The sequence below is a fragment of the Schistocerca piceifrons genome, chromosome X (genome assembly GCF_021461385.2).
Source record: "Schistocerca piceifrons isolate TAMUIC-IGC-003096 chromosome X, iqSchPice1.1, whole genome shotgun sequence".
NCBI classification, from domain to species: Eukaryota; Metazoa; Arthropoda; class Insecta; order Orthoptera; family Acrididae; genus Schistocerca; species Schistocerca piceifrons.
Window position 1 is genome coordinate 261,013,612 of NC_060149.1, and position 17,811 is coordinate 261,031,422.

Below are 17,811 nucleotides of genomic sequence, written 5' to 3' on the forward strand. Positions count from 1 at the left end.
TCTATCTCTCGAAATAGCTATGAAAATAAAACTTGAGAGATTCGAGTTGACACGGAGACTTACTAACAATCGTTGCCCCGTGCCCCACTTACGGCTGGAATAGGAAAGAGAGAAGTGAGAGTGGTAAACAAAGTACCTCCGTCACATCCCACGAGGTGTCTAGAGCAGTGTAGATGTAGATGTAGAAATGATGTTTGTTTCTTGTTTATCTGAAAATACATGTATGTATTGTGTGTGTGTGTGTGTGTGTGTGTGTGTGTGTGTGTGTGTGTGTGTGTAGTTTAGTGTGGTGTAATGTTTGTGTTGTATGATAATGACGATGACAAAAGAAGGAAGAAGGTGAAACCCGGTTCAGCGAATAGCACCAACGGGGCCGCCAAGCTTAACGTCCCATCCGACGGATGGATCACAATCAAATTCCCATTCACTTCATGAGACACTGCGGAGAGGTTTGGAATTCAAACCAGGACACTGGAGCAAAGTCTGGTGATCATGAACTTTATGCCACCTACCTCTCCTTCCCATGCCGATCAAATACCGGAAGCGAAAATTTTTTCACTACCGGGATTCCCACCAACGCTTCCCTGAGACAGAGTTACCGCACAAGTGTACGTTAGCGACCTCTGCCGCAGATGTGCGTAGAAGAAATGTCGTTTGTTTATTAACATTTTGCTGCTAGAGACGATACCAGGAGGAGGGTAAGATTCTGTGTGATCTTTCGCCCCAGTACTGAGGGATTTGACCAGGATAAAAAGGCAACCGACGGTCAAATGTCCCTTTACTCTCTGTATGGAGCTGTCATAACATGAGACACTTCTAGTAACAGTTGTGCCGTTTGGAGTCATTCGTTGAGCGCACCTATCCAAGTACATGCTTAGATGCAGAGTCTTCAGTCTCTTGCACGGTATTCTTACCGTATACAGGGTGTTAGAAAATTCCGTTACTGATTTCTAAGACTTGCAGAAAGGAGTGAGTACATAATATTTTGAACAGGAACCCACGTCTGGAAACGTACCTTTCCATTCTACGACGGTTTCAGTTCGGATGTAAAACGCGTCCACGTCTTCTGAGGAAGAGAGAAAATTCTCAGAGTTGCTTGTCCTGGTATTCAATAGATTAGATAGGATGACATGTACTACGTCAGACGTAGTGACCTGAAGTCACTTAACGTATGCCTCGCTGCAAGGCCTATTAAATGCCTGTGTCTCTCAGATACAGAAAAAAGGGTCTAGTAGACCAAAATATAGACATGCTTCTGTATGGCGAAGCTCGAGGTAGCGGAAGCGCTGCTAGTCGGTTGCATCACGAGCGTTTTCTGAAACGTAGCATGCCAACCTTTTGCCCAAGTTACGCAGCGGGTCCGAGAAACAAGTATCTCCACAGTGCAAAGGGTGTCAGTCGCAATATCGACTTGGAAGTTCTGCGTGAGCAACAGTTACATCCGTGTCAGTGTACACGCTATGGGTCCAGCCGGTTTTTCACAACGCAGTGCCTACTGCACCCGGTTGCCGCACAGCTGCATTGACAAGTCCCTACCTCCACGACGAATTCTGTTCACGGATGAAAGTAAGTTCATTACGGACTGGGCTCTGAATTCACGAAACAGCCATGTCTGGGCAGATGGAACCCTCGTTCCACACATGTTCAGGGACTTCAGCACCAGTTTGATGTTAACGTGTGGACAGGTATTCTGGACTGTCATGTGATTGAACCATATCTCCTTCCACTCGAATTAAATGGTCTGCATACTTGATCTTCCTACAGAGCGTATTGGACCAGTTCTTGCAAGCTCTGCCACTGGATGTCCGTTAGGGAATGTGTTTTTACCATGATGGTGCGCCACCACACTTCTCGCGTGCGCCATCAACATACGACATGGTGAAAGATGGATAGGCCAAAGTGATCCAACTGCGTGACCGCCACGATCGCCGGATTTAAATCCTGTGCACTTCTTCTTATGAGATCGTATGCAAAGTTTAATTTACAAGTCTCCTGTAGTGACAAAGGAAGATCTACTGCCACGAGAACTGGCCGCTGCAATAGTAACTGAAGAGACACCAGATGGGATGGAGTAAGTGTACCAGAACATGCTTCTTAAGGACAATGTCTGTAATAGCGTTGGTGGTTGCCATATCGAGCCGCGTTTTTAATGCGTCGGTATTGTTCTGTACGTACAGCATGCTGGGTTCTTTTTTGCTTTGGATCAATGTAAACACGTAATGTTTAATTAATGCAAACAAATGTGCTTGAGTGATAAATGGATGTTTTGTTAAGTTACCTTTTCAGTTGTTATCTAATAGTGGCACTGCGTCACACCCAATTCAGTTCCTCAAGCAGAAGTGAATAAGTTAAACATCCGAATCGAAACCGTCGTAGAACGGAAACGATACGCTTCCGGACATGGGTTCCTATTGAACATATTATGTAATCACTTCTCATCTACAAGTTCTAGAAGTTTGCAACGGCAATTTCCGAACACTCTGTACATTCACTGGGCGGCTAGCGTCTGGCCATCAGTATTAGCCAAACCACTCAACTGAGGAGGCCTAAGACATTACAAACAGATTTGGGATATGAACAGCGGCCTTGCACCCGGATAGTTACATGTTTTCTCTGTAATTTATCCCTTATATAATACATAAATGTCCAATTGCACACGAGCTGCGATTTTCAAATGAACCATTCTGAGCATCCAAACGTATTAGTAAGTATTAAAAGCCACCAACAACAATTTGTGACCATCCGAGCACACCAATTTCCATAGAATAAAATATATTACCTTATGACAGCAATACAGACGCATGTGTGAAATAGAAACTTTACTAATTAGTTCAAGGGGTAATTCGAGCTTACGCAAGTAAGATACTATTACGTCCGCTTAGCAATGGCACACTGCTGACGCTGTGGATAGCGAATAAGTTAACAAAACTGCTTATTGTAGCTACTAAAGAAATCACGCTTGGCGTATTGCTGTGAAGGTCAAGGCAAGCATTACAAAATGTTAGAACGTCTCCCAGGTGTGCAAAAAAATACGTACCACTCTGCTGTTCTAGGGTTACGTCACCTCCACCTCGCCGGATAACTGGGTAGTTTGTTGGCACAGTTATAGAAAGTTGGTAAAGAAAGGCAGAGGTAAGAAGAGTGAATGTCATTCTTTCTTTCTGTTTTAGCAATCGTCGCCGAGCTCACTATCATAATCTTGGAAAATCCAGTACAAACTAATTAATAAAGCGTCTGGAGCTCTCCATAAGCCTCTCGTGTCTCATGAGTAGTGCGAATTGGTGAGCTGCTTAGGAATCACATTTATCTGTTTACCTACTTTTCTCACAACTCTAGACTCTTGCCTTGGATTCTTATAGTGCGTCGAAAAATTGCATACTCAATGATCAAATCACATGATAAAAACGACTTGCAAAATGATTTAGATAAGATATCTGTATGGTGCGAAAAGTCGCAGTTGACCCTGAATAAAGAAAAGTGTGAAGTTATTCACATGAGTACTAAAAGAAATCAGCCAAATTTCTATTACGCGGTAACTCACACAAATCTGAAGGCTGTAAATTCAGCTAAATACTGAGGGATTACAATTACAAATAACCTAAATTGGAACGATCACATATATAATAGTGTGAGTAGAGCAAACCAAAGACTGCGATTCATTGGCAGAACACTTAGAAAGTGCAACAGGTCTACTAAAGAGAGTGCTTACACCACGCTTGTCCGCCCGATTCTGGAGTATTGCTGTGCGGTGTGGGATCTGCATCAGGTGGGACTGACGGATGACATCGAAAAAGTGCACAGAAGGGCAGCTCGTTTTATATTATCGCGAAATAGGGGAGATAGTGTCACAGACATGATACGTGAATTGGAGTGGTAATCATTAAAACAAAGGCGTTTTTCGTTGTGACGGGATCTTCTCATGAAATTTCAATCACCAGTTTTCTCTTCCGATTGCGAAAACGTTCTGTTGGCACCCACCTAGGGAGAAATGATCATCACGATAAAATAAGAGAAATCAGGGCTCGCACAGAAAAAATTAAGTGCTCGCTTTTCCTGCGTGCCGTGAGTGGAACGGTAGAGAGACAGCTTGAAGGTGGTTCATTGAACCATCTGCCAGGCAGTTTACTGCGAATAGCAGAGTAATCACGTAGATGTAGATGTGTATTTCTTAAAATATTAGCCGAGCAACCGACATTGCCCAGGTATGTGTTTATTCCAGTTTTCTATTAGTGCATCTTCCCCTTCCTCGTCTCTCTGTACATCTGCACCATCCCCACTCTCTGTCGACCTCCTGCACCCACCCCTCACTGTCCCTCTCCCCCTGCCCCTCACTCTGTCATCCTCCTCCTCACTCCTCTCTTTGTCAATCTGCTCTTCCCTCCTTCTTTCCACCTACTCCTTTCGCCTCCCTGCCCTCCTTCCCCCCACAATTCCAATTCCTCCTCCCACTCTCTTTTTCAATTCCCCCCCCCCCTTCTCTCTGCCCATCTCCTCCTCCTCCTCCCTCTGTCCATCTCTTCCTTCCCCTCTCCCTATTCATCTCCTCTTCTTTCCCTTCTGTGTCCATCTACTCCTCTCATCTCTCTATGTCCATCTCCTCCTCTTTCCTTTCTCTAACAATTTCCTACTCACCTTGTGTCTGTTCATCTCCTCCTTCCCCACCTCTTTGCTGTCTCTTTCTCCCCCTGCCTCTGCCCATCTCCCCCTTTTTCCTTTCTCTGTCCATATCTCGCTCGTCAGATATATTTCCCACATACTTAACAAATTTCACGCGCACTTGCACGGATATTTCACCTGCATGTCCAGGGAATTTTGCCCGTCAGTTTCATTTTAACACAGCTCAATATTTATGACATGCTATCTCCTGAACTATGTGCTGTACAATAATATCGCTTTCCAGGTACATCCATTGATATGTTTGTCTACTGTCTGGGAAATGCTTGGTGAATAGAGTCAGTAACAAATAAGAAATAAATTAAAACTTCAAGGATGATGCGGCAGATTTCGCGCATCTCAGTATTTGGCGTCATATCTCCTCTATATTTGTGTGTGGTACTATGATATATTTTTGTACGTGCATTCAGTGGCAGATGTGGATGCTGTTTACGGGAAGTTTTGCGAAAGAAGCCATCAATTTAAACTTCTTGCAGGACGCTTAATTTTTCACAGATTTCAGTGTTTATGACGTCATATCTCCTGAACTAAGTGACATACAGTGATTTAATTGTTCTGGTACATTCAATGGTGTACGTGAATACCGTTCGCAAAATGCGTCACGAATGTCGTTAGTATTGAAGAAGTAATAAACTAAAAAGTCATGCTTCATGCTGCATCTTTACAGTATGAACAGCGAAAATATAGTAAGTGATAACCTTTTTATATTCCATTCTTCAAGGTTTGAAATTTTGTGTAAAATTTGTTGCAAGTCTCTAAGGGCTCTCATTTTCAAATACTGGATAACTTAAGTATGGGTATTCTCGTGTCGTGGGGGCTACACTGCTTTTTCACCCTCGCTCCTTTGGTAGGTAGGTAGTTCCGCCTCCCCCCACCCCCCAGTGATTTTTTCACATAGTACATGATATGTATACCAAGTCGTGTTGAAATTGGTCAAGTACCTTAGGAGGAGATGTGAAACACACACACACACACATATATATATATATATATATATATATATATATATATATATATATATATATTCACTGCTGGAAAAAACTAGTATACCCGGAAAGACGCTGTCGATTTTCATCCGATGACGGCGTATGCCAGCTGGGGGACAGCAGATGTAGTCATAATAGATTCAACTTCGTCCGCCAACAGGTAAGTTTAGTTGCATAGCTACCAGAGCGCCATCTGTGTTTACCATTCAATAAGGAATACTCAGAAGGATCAGTGTAGTGCAAACGTGTGAAGCAATCAGGAAAGCATGCTAAGGAGACGCACTCGTGCCCCCTACAGCCAACTGAGCGAGTTTGAAAGGAGTCAAATTGTGGTCTTCCCAGTGGCGAGACGGTCCTTTCGAAGAATTACCACACAAGCTGAACGTGTTGCCTCAGTTGTGCAGCGATGCTGGTATCAATGGTCACATGAACATTCTCACACCTCTAGAGGAGGCTCTGGTCGTTCACGCAGCATAGACGTTCGTCAGGATCGTCGTATTGTAAGGGCAGCAGTGGCTGATCATACAGCTACCATAGCACATACACTACTGGCCATTAAAATTGCTACACCAAGAGGAAATGCAGATGATAAAATGGTATTCATTGGACAAATATATTATACTAGAACTGACATGTGATTACATTTTCACGCAATTTGGGTGCATAGATCCTGAGAAATCAGTACCCAGAACAACCACCTCTGGCCGGAATAACGGCCTTGATACGCCTGGGCATTGAGTCAAACAGAGCTCGGATGGTGTGTACAGGTACAGCTGCCCATGCATCTTCAAGGCCACAGTTCATCATGAGTAGTAACTGGTGTATTGTGACGAGCCAGTTGCTCGGCCACCATTGAGCATACGTTTCCAATTGGTGAGAGATCTGGAGAATGTGCTGGCCAGGGTAGCAGTCGAACATTTTCTGTATCCAGAAAGGCCCGTACAGGACCTACAACATGCGGTCGTGCATTATCCTGCTGAAATGTAGGGTTTCGCAGGGATTGAATGAAGGGTAGAGCCACGGGTCGTAACACATCTGAAATTTAACGTCCACTGTTCAAAGTGCCGTCAATGCGAACCAGAGGTGACTGAGACGTGTAACCAATGGCACCCCATACCACTACGCCGGGAGATACGCCAATATGGCGATGGCGATTATACGCTTCCAATGTGCGTTCACAGCGATGTCGCCAAACACGGATGCGACCATCATGATGCTGTAAACAGAACCTGGATTCATCCGAAAAAATGACGTTTTGCCATTCATGCACCCAGGTTCGTCGTCGAGTACACCATCGCAGGCGTCCTTTCTGTGATGCAGCGTCAAGGGTAACCGCAGCCACGGTCTCCGAGCTGATAGTGCATGCTGCTGCAAACGTCGTCGAACTGTTAGTGCAGATGGTTGTTGTCTTGCAAAAGTCCCCATCTGTTGACTCAGGGATCGAGACGTGGCTGCACGATCCGTTACAGCCATGCGGATAAGATGCGTGTCATCTCGGCTGCTAGTGATACGAGGCCGTTGAGATCCAGCACGGCGTTCCGTATTACCCTCCTGAACCCACCGATTCCATATTCTGCTAACAGTCATTGGATCTCGACCAACGCGAGCAGCAATATCGCGATACGATAAACCGCAAACGCGATAGGCTACAATCCGACCTTTACCAAAGTCGGAAACGTGATGGTACGCATTTCTCCTCCTTACACTAGGCATCACAACCACGTTTCATCAGTTAACGCCGGTCAACTGCTGTTTGTGTATGAGAAATCGGTTGGAAACTTTCCTCATGTCAGCAAGTTGTAGGTATCGCCACCGGCGCCAATCTTATGTGAATGCTCTCAAAAGCTAATCATTTGCATATCACAGCATATTCTTCCTGTCGGTTAAACTTCGCGTCTGCAGCACATCATCTTCGTGGTGTAGCAATTTTAATGGCCAGTAGTGTATAAGAGAACTTGTGACCCCAGATGTGTCAACACGAACTGCTGAGAACCAGTTATTAGCAGTGGGAGTACAGGCATGCTTACCTTTAGCCCATCTTCCACTCACGCCACAGCACCGGCGTGCCCGGCTCGACCGGTGCCGTCAGAGGACCACTTGGTAAATGGAATGGCGCGCCGTGATCTTCAGCGATGAAAGCAGATTCTGCCTGCACCAATGTGATGGTCGTGGCGTTTAGAATATCCCGTGTGAAGTGATCTTCACATGATGGGCGTTTTCATAATCCATGCTGAATTCCATGGAGAGAGTCATTTGGCTCGAAGTAAGTCATTATGCTCTAACTCTAAATATGTTCTAGAATTCTGCCAATAACAATGGTTAGTGATGTAGGATAGTAGTTCTGTAGATCAGTTCTTCTCTCTTTTTTGTAGGTGGGTATGCCAATTTCAGAGGCTGGGAATAGTTCTATGTTTAAGGGATTACTAGTAAAACATGGGTAAAAATTGACCTGATTCGCTCAAAATTCTGGATAGGACCTGGACAAACCCGGAATGATCTGGGGTCTTGTTAAGTTTTAGAAATTTCAGCAGTATGGTGACTAAAGGGGGGCAACTTCTCTGATTATTTGAAGACAGAACTCAACACTGTTGTTTTTGTTTTACTGTTTTCCAACCTTGCTCCATGTCTCGTCAACAAGTATCAGGAAGCTAATTTCTGAGCCACTGACAGCCTTAATTGTTGTGTTGGCAGAAGAGCCAACACCATGTTACTAGTGGAGACCGAAATTCACGCGTCTTAGCTCACGCAGGCTGGCGTGAGGCGGGAAGGACTATACTGACGTGAGGTCTGGAACATGACAAGGAATTAGAATTCAGAAAGCGGACGTAAATAGTTTGATACTTAACTTTAATCCATTAATGATGAACGTCGCTCTTGACGGTACATGATTCACAATATTGTCTGTTTATAATTCATTCTAATTAGTGAATATGGCGCCTTGCTAGGTCGTAGCCAATGACGTAGCTGAAGGCTATGCTAAACTGTCGTCTCTGCAAATGAGAGCGAATGTAGTCAGTGAACCATCGCTAGCAAAGTCGGCTGTACAACTGTGGCGAGTGCTAGTGAGTCTCTCTAGACTAGACCTGCCGTGTGGCGGCGCTCGGTCTGCAATCACTGACAGTGGCGACACGCGGGTCCGACGTATACTAACGGACCGCGGCCGATTTAAAGGCTACCACCTAGCAAGTATGGTGTCTGGCGGTGACACCACATTAATATCTGACAAAAATTATTTAGGCTTTCAGGAGAAGTCCAGATATAAGATTTTGTTAAGGAAGTTCCTAAAGCAGAATGACGCAACTGCCTGTGGCAGCAGTTGAGTGCGGGAATTTACTGTGCGCTGTGGCCGTAGTAGACATGGCACTTAGGGCTTAGCTCACAGCGGGTGGTTTTATTTAAAGTGCAGCTAGTCACGGAGGCCAAGTGTAAGTTGTAACTATCGTTGGGCAGCGAAGTTTGGTTAATATGCTAATGCGTTAATGCGCAACCGACTTACGCTAAAAAAATAGTTAGTTCCAATTGTGGCCACGAGGTTGGAAATTCGGCGCTGTACACTGCACGACGGTATGACGTCAACGTTTTGGTTTGAGAAGCCGTAACGTGAGTGAACAATATGGATATCGAGAAGAGAGACCCTGCACTGTTAGTGAAACTATTTTAAGTGAACGGCAGCCATTACAGTGCTGCATTGAGAGGGTATTATCGACTGGAAGGTCTAGGAGAGGCCGGACGTCATAAAATGGTTTGAAGAAGATGATAATGAAATTTGAAAACGAATGTGAGCTTGGTATGGCACCTGGAAGAAGAGGGCATCCATTCCAGTAGAAGTTATTGGACGATGTTGCTGTTGCTGTAACTGACCATGCAGCACATGTCCCATGTAGTGCTAGTGCCCGTGCAGTGTCACGAGCTTTATTGATCTCAAGGTCAACAGTACGGAAAGTTTTGCGGTCTATTTTACACTGGTACCCGTGCAAGATCCAGACGGTGCAGCAACTGAAACCTAATGAGCCGCAGCAATGTTCTGAATGTCCTCTTCGGTTTATGGGACGGATAGAAGTTGATACTGTGTCGTTGGGTAATATCCTATGTAGTGACGAGGCACACTTTACAGGACATTGTGTAATGCCGAATTTGGGATACTGTTAAGCCACGTGTTGTACACGAAGAGCCACTCCACTCGCCGTATATGACTGTGAGGTGTGGATTCACAAGCAGCTTTATTCTTGGTCCGTTCCTCTCTGAAGAGAAAACACCCAGAGAACCTGTCAGGTGTACTGTTACATCGGGAGCCCCCCCCCCCCCCCTTGTACAGCACGCGATTCCTGCTATGGAAGAGCGGAAGAGCGGAAGCGTGTGGAAACCACTGTTTTCATACAGTATGGGGCAACACCTCAAGTTGCTCGCCCAGTGAAAGATTTGCTAATGCAACCGTCCACGAACGTGTTATCTCCAGACGATTTCCAGATGCATGACGTGCAAGATCACCTGATCTCATCCATGTGACTTTTGGCTCTGGGGTTATCTAAAAGAACGCGTTTACCGGGGGCACGTTTGGTCTAAAAATGGTTCAAATGGCTCTGAGCACTATGGGACTTAACTTCTGAGGTCATCAGTCCCCTAGAACTTAGAACTACTTAAACCTAACTAACCTAAGGACATCACACACGTCCATGCCCGAGGCAGGATTCGAACCTGCGACCGTAGCAGTCGCGCGGCTCCAGACTGTAGCGCCTAGAACCGCTCGGCCACTCCGGCCGGCACCACGTTTAGTCTCTACTTGATCTAAAGGGCAATATACACGAACATGTTGCTCAGATTACAACGGAGCTACTGTTTATCCTGTCGTTTTACGGATGCAGCATCTCGTCGAGGTCCCCGGTGCTGATACTGAAAAAATCGTGTAAGAGACAGTTAACATTAAAATAAAAATTTATGCCTTTCTCACTTGTTTGATCTTTTCTGCCTACGTCCCGTTCGTAATCCATTACGCATGGAAACATTTCTACACGTCTTTCTTGCAATCACAGCTCCAGATTTGCAGATGGTGGCCAAAATTGGAACTAATTTCTTTCCAGTGGAAATTGGTTCCGCATTAACACATTAGAATAACTACCAAGTTTCACTGCCACGCGATAATTACAGCCCATACTGGGCCTCTGTGAGTAGCTGCACGTTAGTTATAACCACCCGGCATTAGCTGATTTAGCGAACGCTGGGCAGCACCACCAAGCCGGCGAACTGTTATGCACGTACCTAAGCGCTGTTATCATGGATATGTGTACGTGAAGGAACTAGCTACGATTTGGTTCTCCCTACAGAAATGAATGCCCGAAAATGCACTATATGGACACATGATTGTTCGAAAAAGATAGGTTTACTACATAATGAAGTCGTTGGCCTTTGCTTATGACTTTTTAGGCAACACTACATCAGACTAGTCAACGACGAAATTTGCATACATTTGGTTACTCATTTTAACGGTGAAGTTGATTTTATCACATCTGGGGGTGAAAAGACCGAAGTAATTACCCCATACGTGAGCTTAGGATTGCTCTCGGGTTAAAATTAAGAATGAGATGATGCAACAAGCGCTAGGCGCATTCATCAGAGTGGACAAGAACCGCCAGTTCAGTGTAGATAACAGAGTCCATATTTTGAGATTAGAATCGGAAATACGTATCCTCTCAAGTCTGTTTGGGCATCACGCAGTGTCCGAAGAGACAATATATGTGCACAATGTCCCAAGCTGAATTTCACACACGGAGCATTGCAGCTTCTGAATGCAACACCCTCTACTAGTCAACAATATCACGTCATCTATGGAACAAAGACCAACACCCAAGATCTATGTGAAGGTAATTCATCGAACAATTAGATCTTTTAGGCGAATACATTGCCCACACTACAGACGGAGTTAGGAACCCAGCCTCCTCGTTAGACGATTCCGGATCGTGGCTACCAGCTGATGTTTCAAAATCGCACCCCACGCATCCCTCAAAAGTACCATTCTTCTGTACATTTTCGGCACCCAACTTATCCATCCTTACTTCAGCCATTATGAAGCCCAAGTCGACAGTCTACAATCAAAGGTGGGGAACCTACGCAAGTTCAGTGCTGCGAAAAACCTGTACCGAAAAAAACAATAACGATCGAAACTTTAAACAACACATCTGACGATACTATTGCCCAGAAAATGAGGCAAAACGTACACTAAAACCCCAGCAAGTAGCGGAAAACAGAGACAGAGAGCGTAACGTGTTATTGTAGGTACCCTGAAAACTATCAGAGTGAATATTAAAATAGGCACAGAACCCGAACTTGCATCTTCCAATGTGCGGCCACTTTGGAAGACGCTTAATGGACATCTCTCAATCGGAAAGTTAAGATCCTAAGTTGCTTTGTTCACAGAATAAATAGAACTACTATTGCGCAATGCGAAATTACAGAATTGCAGACTTAAACATGTATCGTGTCATCTTTTGAAACACTCCACTTTAGACAATATGTGTCTCGGACTAGCCCGGATAGCCGCGTGCATTAGCACACCGCTTCCGGGAGCGGCGAGGCGCGTCGACCCATGCTCGAATCCTTCAGTGGATTAACGACGAGGGTTGGTGTGCCAGCCAGCCTGGATGTGGTCCTAACGCGGTTTCCCACATCGGACTAGTTGAATACCGGCTTGATACTCACGTCCCGCCTCATTTACACGATTCACAAACATTTCCAAAACGTTCTCTCACTTTCACATGGGATAACAAGAGACGCAGGCAGATGAGGTGAACAAACTCTGTCTCGGGAGGGGATGGGGAGGTGACAGGGAGGAAACTGGGCCACCTACTAAGACTAACATTGCCACATCCAAAATTAAAATACCGAATCCGTCATGATACGGGATAAAGGCCAGGATAAAGAAGAAGACGAAGAGAAGGAAAAATAAGAAGAACTTGAAGCAATATCTGTCGGTAGCAAACGTTGATATAATGCTACTTCAAGAAGTTGTCATTCGCACTTTAGCTGATACAACAGGATATGAATCACTAATAAATATTGGCAATGGCGCAGGTAAAGCAACAACATACAAAAGTAGGGCACTGTAACCATGCTGCTGGTGATTCTTTTATCGGGCCGAGATATTTCACTTAAATTGAACGGTCGACTCCCCATTAATATCTATGCTCCTTATGCGTCTACCGATCACACGACACGCCCGCGGCGGTTGTCCGTATTCGCAGCTGCCAATCCGTTTCCCGTATTACAGAGATGCATAACAAACTCTAGTGGCAGACGCTACAAGAGAGGCGTTGTGCATCAGGGAGAGGTTTACCGTTGAAATTTCGACGGAGCACTTTCGGGAAGACCCAAACAACATATTACTTCCTCCCACGTACATTTCGCGAAATAACCACGACGAGAAAATTCGAAAAATTAGAGCTCCTACAGAAACTTTCCAAAAATCATACTTCCCGCGTGCCATTGACAAGTCCCACAGGTAAGGTGGGATCACTTAGCGAAGAGGGAGGCAACCCTTTTTACCTATCACCCACTTTTGTATTTATGTTAGTAGCAAAAATTTTAACGCCCACCAGTTCTACAGTAATGGTGATTTATAAAGTAATAAAATGGCTTTAAGTTATACAGTATATTTCCAAATAAGAGTTGAAGCAAGTTAAAGTATATAATAATAATTACTCACCAAATAACCTATGTCAAAATTTTATGAAAACCCAATGAAAATATATTTAATCCCCATCTGCCTACCACCGACCATGAAAGCTGGGACGCCCAGTTGTAGGCGGTAAGGACCAGGTTGACTACCACTGAGTTAGTGGTACCGGAAGTACACTCTGCCGCACACCGTTGAGTGGCTTTCGAAGCATGATGTAGATGTTAACGTCGATAGCGAACCATAGCTAAACAGAGACCAGATAGATCCCATGGACATGGACCGTCGAGCATTGCAGACGGTGATTCAAAAAAATCGCATGAAATGAGCATGAGGAATCACTTGTGAGTTACAGAGTGCTAGCATCAGTCCTGTTAGCACAGTGATTGTGCGTGGGCAATTAAAAACAATGGGGTACTATGGTCGAGCAGCTTCTCACAAGCTACAGATTTCTGTAGTCAGAGCATAGTGACGTTTGGGGTCGTGTAAAGAGCGACGCCACTGAACAATGGATGAGTGGAAATGAGTGATTTGGAGTGATGAATCACGCTACACCCTCTGGCAGTCCGACGGAAAGGTTTGGTTTGACGAATGTCTGGAGAACTCTACCTGCTATCATGCACAGTAACAACAGTATAGTACAAAAGAAAACTGCATGGGTGTTTGTTTCGTGGATAAGGTGTTGCGTGTAAGTAAATGCTAAATGTGGAACGATATGTACATATTTTACAGCACTGTGTAGTGCATACAGCAGAGGAACAATTGGTGGCGATGTTTGTTTGTATCAGGACGACAATATACCCTGTCTTAAGGCAGCATCTGTTAGGCAGTGATATGTGGAAAATAACATTCCTGAAATGGACTGGCCTGCCTATAATCCTCACATAACCAAATGGAACACCTTTGGGACGAGTCAGAACGTCAACTTCGCAACCCTACCTTCTCTGTTTCCGGCTCTTGGGGAAGAATGGGCTGCCACTTCTCCCCAGACATTCAGACATCTCATCGGAAGTGTAGTCAGCAGAGTTCAAGCCAACAAAAAGGCGAAGGGTGGACACACCCCATATTAATGTCCGCTAACAGGTGTCCTGATACTTTCGATCAGACAGTGTAGGTATAGAAAACATTCAGACGTAAGCTTGAAGTGGTTTGGAGATAATTGAAACGACAATGGCTCGAAGACGACTTAAATACCGTTTCTTTGAAATTCGAATCTAGTATTTTAATCAGTTGCTATTCGAGAGATGTAGGCTGCATTCCGTATCCCTCTCCCTTCTCTTCCGAAAGAAAAGGTGCGACTGGGTGCAAATAAAGAAAGCCTTCAGAATTTACTCGGTTGAACCCCTAGAGGACATCACATGACAACAAGACCATGGGCTGTTTACATTTCTTACCTTAAGCGCAGTGTCTTCTCGGACTGCTGGTGTTCAGGACCACTCAGTTTGTAACGTTCAAGCAACTGGTCCTAATATATTTATTGACGGAAACTTGCTAAAGAAAATGCTAGTAAGAATATTCTTGCGTTTTGGCAAAACGATATTCAAAGAACTTGTAATGTAGCATTAGCAGTCAAATACGATTCTAAACTGTAACGTCAACAGCGTTGGCAGTTCGAGCGTTGCCAGGTCCCAGCATGTTCTCCATCCTGCTTGCTGGCAGCCGCGTTTGCGCAGTGCCGTAATCCTCCGTTAATGAGTAGCGGTTACCTTGGAGTACTGATCTCAAGCGTCACTGGCACTAATAATGTGGCGTGCATTAACGACCTAAGCAATTTCCAGCAAGGTGCTTACGGTACTCGCACACTGTACGCTTGGAAACTGCACTAAGGCAGTTTTCATTGTCGTTCAACGGCTGAGTAATTATTAAAAGAATTTTAAAACTAGTTATCAACTAATAGCATTTTTATGCGAATGTATATCTAGTCGTGACTGGTAACCAGGCGTTTCCTAGTTATTCCCAGAGATTTACTTTGAGAGCTGTGCAAAATTTGCGAATGTTAGATCTGCAATAAAATGAAATTAGGATTGTAAGATTTTTCGAGATCAGTTCATACCTCGTTTCATAGGAACCATATGCAGAATTTGTTGTTGTCTTCATTCTGAAGACTGATATAATGGAGCTCTTCAAGACAGTCCATTCTGTGCAGGCTTCTTTACCAATGTACAGTTACTCCGGGCTATATCCATTCCAACTGAATGTAGCAAGCATTAGCGTTCCTCTAAAATTACCATCCTCCACATTTCCATCCATTATTCAACTGACGATTCCTCGATACTTCATGCTGTGTCCTATCGACCAGTCACTTCTTTTTGTCATGTTATGCCATTCATTTATTTTCAAATACGTTCGATTCAGGGCGTCTTCATCAGTTGAACGATCTGTCCATCTACGTTTGAGAATTCTTCTGCAGCTCCACATCTCAAAGGCATCTATTCTCTACTTGTCTAAACTGTTTAGAATCCACGTTTCACTTTCGTGGTTACTGTCTATCAATGCACTTATGAAGAACTTCAGTAACCAAAGGTAAATAAACCACGCATCTACTCGAAAGTTGGTTTGACTGAGATAGTGCTGTACTAAGCATCATTCCATCATAGACGGTATGCCCCTTCCTTCCTCTGACCCGAGGAGCGACTCACCAAGCCAATAACTGGAGAAAACGCAGTTCACTCCGAAACAGGAGACAATTTGGAGTTTTCCATATAGCAAACCGTTATCAAAGATAGAACTCATGGTACATGCCAGAAGAGGAACGATACGACCAACTATGGAGTGAATCGTGAACCTTATTATTTTTAATCAACACAAGCGCACTGAGCCACCAGTCCCAATCCAGTCATTCAAATATTCACCATCAACAAATTTAGGTAAGCAGTAAACGTATATTCGTTTTTGGTCTTACGATCCATGTGAACAGTGAGTTAACACCAAAATAGCTGTAGACCGTTCTACCGATGTTTACGAAAAATCTACGGTGGTTTAGCTAAAACCTCCTTGTTGTATATGACGAAAAAATTCCTCCTTAATCCGAGAAGACAGTGACTGATTGTCAGTTCCTACTTAAGACGGTAAACTAAGCATATTAATAGATAATGAACAACATAAACTAGTCTCTGTCTTCAAAGTCCTGCTGTGATCCTTAAAGTGCCAAGAACGAATCCTTCAGAGGTTTGTGTCTTCATCTCTCTCATTCTTCGTTGTAAATAAACCGTACTCAATCAAAACGTTAGAATTGATATTCAATAGTTGTACATTATTTCTACAACAATATTTCAGCCGAAATGAGTATTATTTCGATCCAAAACACGGCCTCAAGCGCTTATTCAGATAGCAACTTGTAACGGAAATATCCTATAGTTCTTACCGATGTTCCGTTAGTATTCAAACACAACTGTATTCAAGCAAGAGCTTATATACCTTCATTGTAATAAATAGTCAGTGTAGATAATCGGCATTCGCTACAAGGATAGCGGAAAGTAATATGAACGCCCACATTTGCCCCAAAATCAGTCTGTGTCATCCTGGGTGCCGATTAATACAAATCATAACGGGATATCAATGGAACCTTATGCCACCTCTTGTGGAAAAAAATTCAGTTTCTTGAGAGACACCAGAGGAAACTGTTTTTATGTTTTTCGATTAAAGACCTAATCACCACACTGGTGTAATATTCTACAATATTCATTATTGTTCACACGACTAGGTTTTTGGCTGTTATGTCATCATGAGGCACAGAGATAATTGTAACATTTTATAAATATTGTATAATATTACACCAATGTTGTGTGTGTATCATTCATAACGCGTAAAATATTCTACCAAGAACCGATGGAACAGTCAATCAATGCAAGGAGCAAATCACTTGATGATGTTCAAGTAAGTAAGTAAGCTGTTTTACTTCTTCTCTACAGTCAGCAAAAGAATTTTGGACATACAAAACCGTATAAAAGAAGCATTCTCATATTGGAAGATGCGATACTATTTACGTTTTCTTCTTCATAACTAAACGCTTTCTGTTGTGATGATGCAGACTCTCCAGGTTTTGTATTACTCGCACTACTTCAGCCTCTTAACTCTACATTCTCCTGGCGTACAAGAGTTTTGGCAACAGCACCTCTACCATGAATGATTTGCTTATGCTTTTCTCGTATGCTAGAATACTTTCTAAAAGTCTATGAATTTCCGGCGAAGTGATAATTCACACACATATATCCGTTCCGTAAATTCGTTTATAATGTGCAAGTTGTCCATTGTACTACATCCATTTCTAAGGCCAGTTTATTTTATTATTTTACTAAATTATATTCTTTCCATGTGGAGGTGTTGATAATTTTAGCGAATATCTGACGCCTTAAGAACAGGACTTTGATAGATCTATAGCTTATTATATCTTGACAGTCTCATTTCTGGTGAAGCAGAACAATCACCATACTCTTCCAGTTTCGAGGAACTGACTTACGTAAGTAATTCAAAAGTTTACTTTAC